Source organism: Malania oleifera, chromosome 6 (assembly GCF_029873635.1).
Source record: "Malania oleifera isolate guangnan ecotype guangnan chromosome 6, ASM2987363v1, whole genome shotgun sequence".
NCBI classification, from domain to species: Eukaryota; Viridiplantae; Streptophyta; class Magnoliopsida; order Santalales; family Ximeniaceae; genus Malania; species Malania oleifera.
The window spans coordinates 60,653,562-60,667,500 of NC_080422.1; positions in this window are offsets into that span (position 1 = coordinate 60,653,562).

Here is a 13,939-nt window from a genome sequence, read left to right on the forward strand (position 1 = left end):
TGTTTAAGAGAAACCAAGTTAATGTTTGATTGAAAAAATAGATAAACAAGTCAAAGAATTGGTTAAATATTAAAAAAGTTAAGGACTTTCAAAAAGAACTAAAAAGAAAGTTTTAAAATCCAATTTGCCCCCCTCTTGGGAAGCTATTCCTAATTTCAGTCTTCAAACAGATACCCTCTGAATATGAGTCACAACTCAACAATCTCCACCTTAGTGAATATTCACCCCTTTGGAGATTTTCGAAACTCTATCTCCACCTAAAGTCGCACGTCATTGATTCAGCAACTACTAATATGGAGTAAGTTCAAGCTAGTAGTTGAAGAACTTCTCGTTAATAACAACTTTCATCAGCATATCAGTTTCATTTTCTTGTGAAGTCACCTTAACCAACTTGTCGACATTGGATATTATCCAAGGTCCACAAATGAAAAGAGTTTTGAAGAGAAAAAGGGATAAAACAGTTAAAAAATCATATGACACAGAGTTGTCATATTATTATTTTTTTTTAAAACATAGGGAAAACAAAGAAAAATCCTTAAAAAGTTTGCTAAAAACTAGAGTTTGAGTTCAGGAATACATTTGGATGTAAAGAATGTGATTAACTAACCATCTTAGTGATGGTTAAATAACCAGCACCCGTATGGACACCCATTAGAACAATTACCGCAATTACATATGTGTGTCTTCTAAAAGAAAGAAAAGAGAAAAGAACCCTTTTGGTCCTATAGTGATGGCATCATTGTCCAATATGGTTTCGAGAAGTCTAAAGTATTACTTTAACAGGCATTGTGATGCAATTGGTGTAATCCTGGGGGGGGGGGGGGGGGGAATTAAGTATTTTAAAATTTTTTGCCTAGGTTCAATTCAAACCCACAATTAGTATTACACAACCTAGGGTCTTTCTATGCAAATAGAAATATCAAAAATATCAAATTGAATAGATAATCAAAACAAGTATAGCAGGCTCATTTTTTCCCAAATAAATATGTATGCGGATATTTAAAGCATATAAAACATTCACAAAAATTTAAGAGCAAGCATACACATACTAAATGTAAAGAGATAAGGGGAAGAGAAAGCGATACAAGATCTGTTATCGGGGTTTGGCCAATACTACCTACGTCCCCGCCTCAAGCCCACAAGCAAGAGGATTCCACTAGATGCTCACTTACGGGTGGAGCAACACCGATTACAATACCCTTTCCTTATTGGGCAAGGGAATACCCTAGGTCAGATTCACAGGGCTGATCCAAACCTTTACAACCATACCTTAAAAAGGTGTACTTGGTTTTCCTAATTGGGTCTAAACAATCCGGTACTTTCTTAACCGGGTCTAAGCAATCCGGTGTTTTCTTAATCGAGTCTAAGCAATCCGGTACATGTTACAGGCCAGTGCAATCCTCTTCTGACCACATGTCAGGAATACAACAACAACAACAACAACAACAACAACAACAATAATAATAATAATAATAATAATAATAATAATAATAATAATAATAATAATAATAATAATTTTTTGTACAACAAAGAATGCTTCTCAAAAAGCAGATGTGTACACAATGAAGTGCTAATGCACTTATATATGATATGAATTTAAAGCTTAGTATGTAAATGCATTTTTCACACAAAAATATTTTTCAAATAAACTAAGAGTGTGAAAACTAATTTTCTAAAGATTAAATAACCAAGAGACCTTTCAAGCAAAGATTGTATAGATGAAACTATGTTCAAGGTACTCTTAACGATTATCTCAACAAATATGTTTCAAGACAAGTGTAGGAGAAGTCAAGGGTGATTAGATCAGAAAGATTTTTGCAAATAATGAATTGTGATCTTTGAATTCTTACAATAGATGTGCAAGATTCACAAGCAAAGGAAATTTACTTCCAAATATATTTGTCAAATAAAATATGTGGGAGCAACTTTAGAGAAAACACAAAGAATACTCTCGAAATGATTTTCAAAATGAAGTGTGTGTGAGAGTGAATGCTTAAAGAAAATATGCCCAAAATGATGATTCTCAACCAATCTTCAAAAGCAAAGTGTGCTAGTGAAGGAGGTGAGAAATAATCAAATGCTCTCTTAACATATTTTGAAATAGGAGTGTAAGAGAGTATGAAAAAATTGAGTACAAAAATTTTGGGAGAAATTAAATCTAAGCATTAGTTTGAAAAATGAGTAATGAGGGGGTATTTATAGACTCTAGAAAATTTATGACCGTTGGGGATATGCTCGTCATTTTAGAAAAGATTAAGTGAAAAAATAATAATGATTGGCAATTAAAAAATAAGCCAACTCAAGAGGTTCGGTTGGCTGACCCTTAGCGTAGGTCGACCAAACACACGCAGCAAATTTGAATTTTAAACATGTTCGGTCGGCTATGGGCATTGGTCGGTCGGCTAAGTTAAGTGCGAGTCCGAACCTTCGTAGGTTCGGTCGATCGTGGCCTAAGGTTGGTCTGCAGGTTCTTCATGGTAGGTCAGCTAAGGCATATTTGAACTAAATGATCTGTCATCTGAGGAAGGTAGAAGGGAGGTCGGTCGACCATGGAAGCTCAGTTCACAAATGGTTGGTCGACCGAGCCAAGTCAATCTTTGATTTTCGGGCTTTGAGTGTGGTCAGTTGACTAAGGTCTATAAAACATAACTGGTCGGTCGACTAAGGCTTTTTAATTAAGCCTAAAAATCCAACGCTGGTTGACCGAAGTCTTTGTCAAATTCATTTTAACCCTAATTTTTTATCTTAACCAATTAGTTATTAAGAAAAGGTTTTTCTGTGAAAAGTGTTGGTTTCTAGAGTCTATCTACGGTCATTTGAGCTTTTATTCACACTGTACATGCCGTGCATTATTATAGACCAAAATATAAAACTAAATGCTATTACAATCAAATCAAATGTCTTCTTGTCTTTTGCTTTTTCGTCTTCCATGGATTTTGCTAGATTGTATAGACTTTAAGTTCCTCTTGGCTTCCATGACCCTCTTCTATGTGTGTGTTTTGAATTATTAACCTGTTTAAGTACTAGACACACACATTAGATCCTTGTACTTTGTCAACATCAAAATAAGGATCAGACTCAAAAGGTCAACACATTGGCTTTATAACCCTAATTTTGAAGGAAAAGATATGATGACGATGGTGATAACAAGGATAAAAAAAAAAATTAGTTTGTAAACATTGGGCTTGTATTACCAATTTGAAAAGCACAAAGTTAAGAAAAAGGAGCACCAAGTTTGCCTTTGAATGAAAGAAGTGAAAATAGGGGATTTTGAAAAATATGATTTAATAAAATGCATAAGGTTTGAAAAGGTAGGGTTTCATCATTGACCAATTAAAATTAAGGAAAATATTGAAAAACACATATTTTTCGAGTTTTAGAAGCATTTAAAAAAAGAAGAAGAAAGAAACTATGTTATTAAGATAAACACACAAACTTTGACTTGTTCATTCAGACCCTGTTATTCAAGGTTATAATCTTTCTCAAATTATACAATTTTTGAAGGTTAAAAATTCCTGTCATACCTAGTGATAAGTGGAAGAAAGTATTATATAATAAAATCCTCTCCTCTTTCCATCATAAGTTAGAACCAAATTTTGAAAACTAATGGTCAAAAACTAATACTTTGGAGATTTTTCACATTTTAAATTTTTTTGGGGGTTTCTATTAATAGTAAGGTAAAATAATAATATGCATATTAATTCACACACTAAAATACACAAACACATACAACGCACACATACATACACATAATAAATACAAACACATGCATAAATGAATAAATACACACATACATACATATATTATGTGTGTGTGTATATATATATATATATATATATATACATACACACATATATGAGCATATATAAATACATACTTATACATATAAACACATATAAACTTATATGTATACATATATAAATATATACACATTTGTACCCATATAAATATACACATATATAAATACTTATATACTAAAATATATATAAATAAATACATATATACTTATATATATAACATTTTCATGTCACATGATATCTTAACATTACACCACTAAGTTTCCAATTCTTTTCTTGTTGGGCAATGACAGCACCAATATCCCCTACTCTTCGATGTGAGAAACAAATTGTTATGTGTAGGAATCAATATGTCAACATTAGCCAAGACGTAAATCTTGTGCCACTCCATGTTGTGTGAAATTGGCATGCATCCTAGCTCCCAAGACTCTTTCATAGAATTCCAACAATTCCTTCCTCTCCTTAAAAGCCCACATAGAATTCTAGCAATTTCTATTAAGCCAGCTTGGCTAGTGCGTCGGAGGTCTTGTTTCTTGTAATAATTTTTGCTCTCTTTGACCCGGAGAGCATTGGTTACAATAAAATGATGGATCCATTGGGAGCTTTCACTGAAAAGTAGTCTCCGTCTGGATCTCCTTCCACCTCTTTTGAGGTGCATGCTTCCAGCTGAGGGGGCTATGAGAATGAAGCTTTTTTTTTTTCCCAACTTTGTCAGAATTCTCATCCCCATCTACCTCCACTTCTACACCCGGGAACGAATCAAGTGAGAGTTCTACTAACATTCAACAAGAAGAAAGAGAGCTTGGAGTTTCACTCGAAGGACGAGATCCTCCATTGGTAGCCACAAATCCTTTGGGCTTTCCACTTTTATTCACTTATATACATATATACATATATCTATTAAAAGAGTAATGATGAAGTCCATATAGAAAGTCAATGATATTGATTGGACAGTTTTGAGCTCAAGGGGAGCTTCGGGAGGAATTATGGTTACATGGAAATCTAGTATATTCAAACAAAAACAAATTTTTCTAGGTAATTTTTCTATCTCACTAGTGTTTCAGAATATGCTTGCGGCAAGAGAGTAGATTCTATTGGCCGTCTATGTTCTGTATAGTCGTCAAGAAAAAATATCATTATGGGCAGAACTCTCCCAAATGAAAAATAATTCTCCTCTCCCTTGGTGTATTTGTGGCGATTTCAACGAAATTAGGTTTCCCAACGAGAGAATAGGATGTGTTCATATTTCGAAGTCCATGAGCGATTTATCAAATTTCATTTCTAAATGGAATTTGGTGGATCTACCTCTTAGTGGGGCAGCTTATAATTGGTCCAATAATCACATCATCCCTGCTCTTTTTAGGTTAGGCAAATTTTTGCTTTGTCCGCTTTGGTTGGGTTTGTTTCCTTAGGTATGCCAAAAGTTTTAACTCATATTTCTGACCACAATCCCATTTTGCTGGACTATGGTGGCACTAGTTGGGGAAAAGTTCCTTTCAAATTCGATAGCAGTTTGTTCTGAATTGATGGATTCAAGGAAAAAATTGAGAATTGGTGGAATTCGGTCACTTTCCACGGATCAGCTTTCTTCATATTGGCAAAGAAACTAAAGCACGTCAAGGAGCAATTAGAAATTTGGAATAGGGTTTTTTTTGTAAGGGAGCATTCGAGGAAAGCTAATATGATTGAAACCGTAGATTAGTGGAACAAAAAATATGAAATGGGTAGTCTTGAGGCACATGAGAAAGCCCTCATGGAAGAAGAAAATAAGAATCTTCTCCAAATGTTGGACCGAGAGAAAATTTCTTGGAGAATCAAATCAAGGGAGTTATGGCTTAAATAAGGGGATAAGAACACTAGATTTTTTCACAAAATGGCCTTAATGCATAGGAGAAGTAGTTTCATTTCAAGAATGATTATTAACTATAAAGTTTGTGAGAAGCCTAGTGAGATCAAAGACAAAGCCGATAAATTCTTTCAGGATCTTCTAATAGAACCTTCTCTTAGAGGCCCCGTCTTGTAGGGAACAATACTCCTATTTTGTCTTTGCATTATAAAAACAAGTTAGAGCGGCCCTTCTCTGAGGAAGAAAAGTTGGATCCCCACTACTAGTAATGAGTGCATAAGAAACCAAATCTTCAAAACCATACCTTGTGGGTGGCTTGATAGTGCGTCTGAGCCTGTCTATATCTATATTGTGATGTTGCTAATCTCCTGAGTTAGAACTCACTGCACTTTGAACATTGTCAACTCTACCATGGGTCTCTAGCTCCACCTGCACTGCATGCTCATTGCTGCTACAATTTTCTAGCATGTGTTTCTCTTCTTTGTGAGTATGCTACAACATGACTTTCTTATTAAAAACCACATCTCTACTAATCACCACCTTGTTTCCCTTTAGATCCCAAATCTTGCAGTCTTTTATCCTTTCTGATACCCTAGAAAAATACACTATCTAGATTTTGCATCAAGCTTCGATCTCTCTTCACTAGAAATATGCACGTAGGTTGGACATCCAAACACTCTCAAACCAAAGTTGTCTATCGCACTGCCTGACCACACCTCCTTTGCTACTTTCCCATCTAGTGCTACTTTAGGTGACCTATTAATCAAGAAACATGTCATATTCACTGCTTCTACCTAGAAGTTCTTTGTAAGTCCTGCATTCAATTTGAGACACCAAGCTCTTTTAGCTATTGTTATGTTCATCCTTTCCATTACACCATTCTGTTGTGGTGTCTTGCTTACTGTGAAGTTTCTCCTAATCCCATACTGCTCACGTAACTCTCTGAACTTTGAATTTGTGTACTTAGTACCATTGTCGGACTTGAGGCATTTGATCTTCCTCCCTATCTGGTTTTCTACTCCATCTTTCCACAACTTGAACTTGACAAACATTTCTAACTTGTGTCGCATAAAAAACAATCAATCCTTTCATGAGTCAATAAAACTTATGAAATACATATATCCTCCCCATCATGCTAGCCTTATTGGCAGCAAAACATCTGTATGAACATAGTCAAGAATTCCATCTGTTTTGTGTTTGGCTTTCTTGAACTACACCCTAATTTGTTTCCCAAGAACACAATAGCTGCAAAAATTAAGCTTGTATGTTTTGTCACCCTTCAATAGATTTCTCTTATGAAGCTCCATCATCCCACACTCACCCATATGACCTAACCGCATATTCCACAATGTTGCACTGTCTGACTCCGACTCCACAGCTACAACTCCACCTACAACTATGGTACCTAGCAATGTATAAATATTTTCTGCTAATTTCTGCCCCTTCGTCACTATTAATACACCTTTACTCACCTTTATTACTCCACTTTCATACTTGTAATTAAACCCATTACAATCTAAAGTGCCTAATAAAATGCCTCACACAATGTTCTGAATCTGGTATATATCTAACATCACATAATGTTCTAATAACACTATCAAACATTTTAATTCTAATATTCCCTATTCTAACAACTTTGCATTATGTATCATTACCCATCAAAACAAAGCCAAAATTTACTAACCCGTAGATGTCAAAAACAATATTTATTGGGTGTTATGTGATAGAAGCATGTCAAATCCAGAATCCAAGAATATGTGAGATAATCTAAACTAGATGAAAGAAAAAACATATCCCCATCACCGCTCTCCAAGTCTTCATCTTCTACTATATTCGCAGACTTTGATGGACCCACTTTATTTTCTATATTCCCCTTCTTTTTCTCTAGACAATCTCATTTTATGTGCCCCTTTTCCCACACGTATAAAACTACATGTCCTTTCTCTTATGGGATTTAGATTGAGATTTATTGTTACTCAATCAGCTCCGGGACTTGTTTCTCCCACGTTCCTAGTTACCCCTCACCATAAGCCCTTCACCTTGTAAATTTTTATTACTAGCTTTCTTCTTCTGATGAAAACCTAATAGGGCACTTGTGATCTCCTCTGATTTGAGAGTTTCTTTTCCCCATATAAGAGTTGTAACCAAATTTTTCTATGTAAGAGAAGCAAGTAGGGAATTCAGTAACATCAATGCATTGTCTTCGTTTTCAAACTTCACATCAACTCGTTTCAAATCACTAATAATCTAGTTGAACATATTGATGTCCTACTTTAGATCTGAGCCCTTTGATATCTTAAGATCATATAGTTTTTGCTTAAGATAAAGCTTGTTCGTCAATGACTTGGACATATATCACCTTTCCAGTTCCAACCAAACTGTTGTCAGTGATTCCTTATCCATAATGTGATACATCACGTCATCATACAGATAAAGTCTGATAGTTGCCATAGCATTCGCTTCCATTCCTTCCAATTAATTTCATCTATGCCTTCCAACTGCTTTCCGTATAACGCCTTCAACATGCCTTGCTGCACTAACAAATCCTTGGTCCTCCTCTACCATAATCTGAAATTTCCAAATCTATCTAACTTGACCATGTCAAACTTTGCATGAGAAATCCCAGACATCGTAACCTGGGCTCTGATACCAATTTTTGAAGAAAACGTGCGGCAATTATAATGAATAATATGGAAAAAACGCTAAGATAAAGAAAACCAAAAACACACGGATTTAATGTAGTTTGGCAATATGCCTACATCCACAGGAGTGAATGGCAACTGAAATTCACAAAAATCAAAAGTAAGGTTACATCATATGTATTTATACTAATTCCAGCCATACGAAGGTATTTGAAAAAATTCCTTAAGCGCCCCTGTATTGTACTGTAGAGGTGTTGCCCCAGCATACCTAACCTATTAATCGTCCTAGCCAATAAAACAATAAATTTCAAATCCATGCTAAACAAAACCATTGACAAATTCATCAAACTATCGACGATTTTCTTCACTTAAAGAAATTGTCAGTGTACCTATGGAAAACCATTGATGGTTTTTTTTTGGTCAGCTTCCTAGTTTTTTTCAGTCTGCTTTCTCTGTACATGTGTTCCACTCGATATGAGCCACATGCTACAACAAAGGAAAAATAAATAAACAAATAAATAAATAATAAATAAAAATTATGGGAGCAATCAGCATAGCTATTGAAGTTGCAGTGATAGTGGTAGGGTGATGGGTTCGGGCATGTGATATTTAGGTGAATTTAGGGATTAACGGAGATAAGGTAAGGTGAGGGAAAGCCAAGGGAAGTGACGGGGGGCGACGGGATCCCCACTGCCTTTAATGGCATCTCTAGTGACTAGGGACCCATAAAAAATTACAGAGAAAGATAGGTGGGAGCCCTACCAAAATGGTGTTGTTTGCCCACCCTGCCCAAATATATTTTTTAAATTTAAAAGCTTAAAAAAATGGCACCATTTAATTAAAGCACAGGTGCGTGCCTACACACGCCTGTGCATGGTCTCACACGTGAGTACATGCACTTACACACTCACTTATTTTTGTATTTTTTTTTTATTTTAATAAGAAAAAAAAAAGACATCGTTTCTAGGTTGGTGCGCACATGTGGCCATGCACTAGCCTATTTTTTTTTTTACTTTTTAAAATTTTAATTTTTTTTTTAGTTTTTATAATTTTCAACAATTTTAATATTGTAATATTATATTAAGTTATATTAATTTTTTGAATTTTTATTTTATTAAAACAAAGAAAAAGGTGCATAGAGTCCATAAAAATAGCCAAAAATTCCATGAAGTGTCCCAGAAAGTTAGAATTTCATCTATATTTTCGTATAAGAAGTTAAAATTACAGTTTAACTCCTTTTTGCCATTTTAGAATGCTTTGGATCACTCAATGCTATCAAATTTGATAAAAAGGTAGTCTAGAAATCAGAAATGACAGTTTTTGCCTTGATTTTTTTCTTTTGTAGAGGGAAAACCATTGTTGGACACTTTATTATTATTTTGGACTGCTTTGAATCACCCAGTGTGGTCAAAATTAGCAAAAAGTAGCCAAAAAGCTAGACAAGACATGGTTGTTGCCTTAATTTGTGTATTCAAATTTGAAATCATTGTTAAACCTCTTTTTACCATTTTAGATTGGTTCGAATCACCTAGTGCAGTTAGAACTGGTAAAAAGAGAGATGAAAAGCTCAAGATGATAGGATTTTACCTTGATTGGCATGTCCAAGGTCAAAACCACTGTTAAAACTTTTATTAACATTTTTAACCACCCCAAATCACCTAATGCAATCAAATTTGGCAAAAAATAAAAATAAATAAATAAAAACCTAAAATGACAGAGGTTTTGTCTTAATTTGCATGCACAAGATAAAAATTGTTGCCAAACCCCACCCTACCTTTTTGGATTGTCTCGAATCGCTTGATACTATCAGAAATGAAAAAAAAAAAAAAGAAATAGAAAAATTAGAAACAACAAGTAAAAGCTAGAGGCATGCAAATAGAACTTGCCAATCTCCGTTTGGTCATTCGATCAAAATTGTCATCGATAGCTACCTCTCCTTGGTTGACATCTTTAGAAAAGGGGTTGGACAAAGATAAAGATTTCCATTTTGGCTGAATGTAAAATGAAGGTTAGGCTGAGAAGAAATCAACAAGAAGGATAAGTGAAGTGAATGGCCTCTAGAGTTGTTGATCCTAAACTGTCAATGCACCAAAGACTTATTTATAGAGAGAGAGCAAAACCATCCATCGGGATCCTATCAATCTTGGACAAGTTTGAGGAGAAAAGTGCTTGACATGAAGATTTGTTAAGACCCCTTAATTGTCAAGACAGTAAAAAGGAAAAATTGTCCATAGGGACACAACCCATCTTACAGTAGGAGAAAAGTGTTTAACATGGAGATTTGTCAAAACCCCTAAATTCTCAAGCCAATTGGAAAGGAAAATTATCAATGGGAACACTACCCATCTCAAATCAGAGTAAAGAGAAAAGTGCTTAACATGGGGATTTTCCAAGACTCCTTAATTGTCAAGCCACTTGGAAATGAAAACTATCCATGGGGATGTTAACCATCTTGGACTAGTTTGTGGAGAAAAGTGTGATGTGAGGATTTGTCAAGACCCCTAGATTGTCAACTCACTTGGAAATGAAATCTTTAGGGACACTACCCATCTTAGACCAATTTGAGGAGAAAAGTGTTTGACGTGAAGATTTGTAAAGACATCTTAATTGTAAAATCACTTGAAAAGGAAAATTGTCCATAGGGATACTACCCATCTCGAACTAGCTTGAGAAGAAAATATTTTGATGTGGGGATTTGTCAAGACCCCTAATTGTCAAGTCACTTGGAAAGGAAAATTATCCATGGGACACTACCCATTTTGGACTAGTTTGAGGAGAGAAGTGCTTGACATAGGGATTTGTCAAGACCCTTTAATCGTCAGAACACTGGAAATTCATCACAAGGATTTGTACTCAGACTAAAGAAAAATATTTTGAAAATGTGAACAAAACTTAGTGCATCTTACACACCTTGGACTAAGTGGAGATATGACTTACATGCGTTGCATCATCTAGAATGATTGAATGGAGAGATGACTTACGTGCATCTAGCACTCTCTAGACTAAAAGGAGATAGCACTTACATGCGTTGCATCATTTAGAATGATCATAAGGCAACAAAACTTATATGCATCTTGCATGCCCTAGATTGATTGAAAGATAGGACCTATGTGCACTTTGCACAACTTGGATTAATTGAGTGGATAGAATACTTACGTTCATCTTGTACAGTGTGGGCTGATTGAAAGGAGACAAGACTTACATGCACTACATTACTTGGAATAATTAAAAGGAGACAAGACTTACATCCAATTTATAGCCTAGGATGACAATGCAACAAACCTTAAAAGTTTGAAGGAAACAAGAAAGTTGATGAGTCCTTTTCTGTATCCCCATTTTAAGTAACAAGTTTGTCTTTATGCATTTAATAAAACTAGTCATTTTGCTTCAACAACTTCAAATATTTCCACTTCTAGTCTTATTGATGGTTTTTCAACTATTAGAGCTTTGGTATTAACACCTCCTAACTTTGAAGGTCTCTTTGTGGCTTAGTTTTAGGATATGGATTGTAGAATTGCTTCCTTGCACCCGATGGTTGACATCTTAAGGCTAAGATTACCTCTTCTTTTCTCTACCAAATTCTTCTTTATCCAAGGGGAAGAGTGTGATAGGATCGAGTTGAATCATATATCTTCTTTTTAAATAAACAATGATTAGCACAAATCTATGTAAATTTAAATCTTGAAACATAAATGAACTCAAAATTATATGTTCATTTTAAAAACATCCTTCTTGAAAAGGGTGATAAGGGAAGTTTCAAAATACAATTGAGATTGGTCTAGACTTTGGGGAATTGGTAGCAAGAAGCAAGGTAGAAATAGGTTACTTTTGATGATAGTGTGACAATAATTTTTGAATTGTTTCACTAATCGTAACATTGGCTTGGTTGTAACTTAAGATCCTCAATAAACCCTAGTGTCAAGAAAAAATGTTCACACATCTGTCTCAAAATTTGCCTTAATGTCAAAGGTTGGGGAATGGAATAAACTATTTCAATCTAGAAACGTCTTCACATGTCAACTTTAAAAGAAACCTGCTCTAGTATTAGCACTAGGACAAAATGTGACCTTAACTTTTACACTTGAATTTTCTTAAACAAGTTGCCTTATTTTATCACAAAATGTTTCTCTCAATGTATTTTGGGACATTTCAAAATGTTCATTTTAAAGTTGATTTTCATGTAACAAGTTGAAGTATAGTTTGTCCCATCTTTACCATTTTAGACTATTTCATATCACTCGACGTAGTTAGATTTGAAAAAAAAAAATCAAAAAGTCAAAAATGATTAAGGTTTTTTCCTCAACTTTTGTGTAGGAGGGAAAAATCACTGTTGGACACTTTCTTACCATTTTGAATTGCTCATGATCCCTCGATGTGGTCAAATTTGACAAAAAATAATAGAAAAATCATAGAAGACTAGGCTTTTACCTCAATTTGCATGCTTGAAGTAGAAATCACTGTGTTGACCTTATAGGTTATGACCGGTTTTGATAATGACAAATACTCCTATATTGAATAAATATCTAGTTCATGTGCAAGTCTATATTAGTAGATACATTGATGGCACGTGAAAACTCAAAGCTTGAAGACAAATTTATGTTCTCAATTGTAATATTTAGTAGTGAAATTTGTTTGTAATAGTAATTAGGATATTTGGTCTATAATAAGCACACACAACACATGCAAGGTTTATTTTGTAAGCTCAAACCAAATATGGATTAAAAGTGATCGTGGAAAGACCTTAGGGTTCGGTCGACCAACATCGGACTTTTTCGGTATCTTAATTTTGGACATAGATGACCATAGGACACTCACATTTGCACTTGCATGCGTTAGGCACTTGAATAGGGTTTGTATGTTTCAAGACAAGACCAAAATGCATACATTGTGCACTTTCGATCGACCGGCCAAGGCAGTTCATTTTGCCCTGGTCGATCGAAACATGCTTGGGTCAACAGTTGACCAAGGCACTAGTCAATCGACCCTATGTAGTTCAAAACTCCCCGGTCGACTGAAACCTACTTGGTCAACAATTTGACCATCTGGTCAATCGAACCATTTTTGTACTCCAATTACTTGGTCAACCGAGAGTCTTCGGGAAAAATCCCAACGGTCTGGTTGACCGAACCAGCTAGTTCAAAATGGCCCGGTTGACTGAACCTCGGAGATTTGAAAAATCGCCTTCTCCTGGTCTACCGAGCCTTTAGTTCAAAATTTCCCTAGTCGACCCAACCATATAAGACCTTATTGATCGAAACGTTTATGGTCGACCGGACCTCTCGGGTTGCCCTGATTTTTACCCTGGTTAAATATTCTTTAAATAGGGTTAAAATGTCTTAAACGTTATTAAACTTTTCTAACAATCCCTAATAGCTCCCCAATGGTCAAAAATTCTTGTATGTCTATATATACCCTTTCATTTGGGAAAATTAGATATTGATTAGAAAAAACAAAAATCAAAATTTCTCTCTCAAGCTAAATATTTCTCATTGCTCATACTCTTTCCAAATCCACTCAAACTTACCTTCTTCATCTCTCTATATCATTTGTAAGTGTATTGAGTGTTATTTCTTAGAGGTTTGCTCTTTGAATTGATTTTTCTTTAAGAGCATAACCTAAGTATTCTTAGGAGGATTTTCTAATAAGCCTACTCT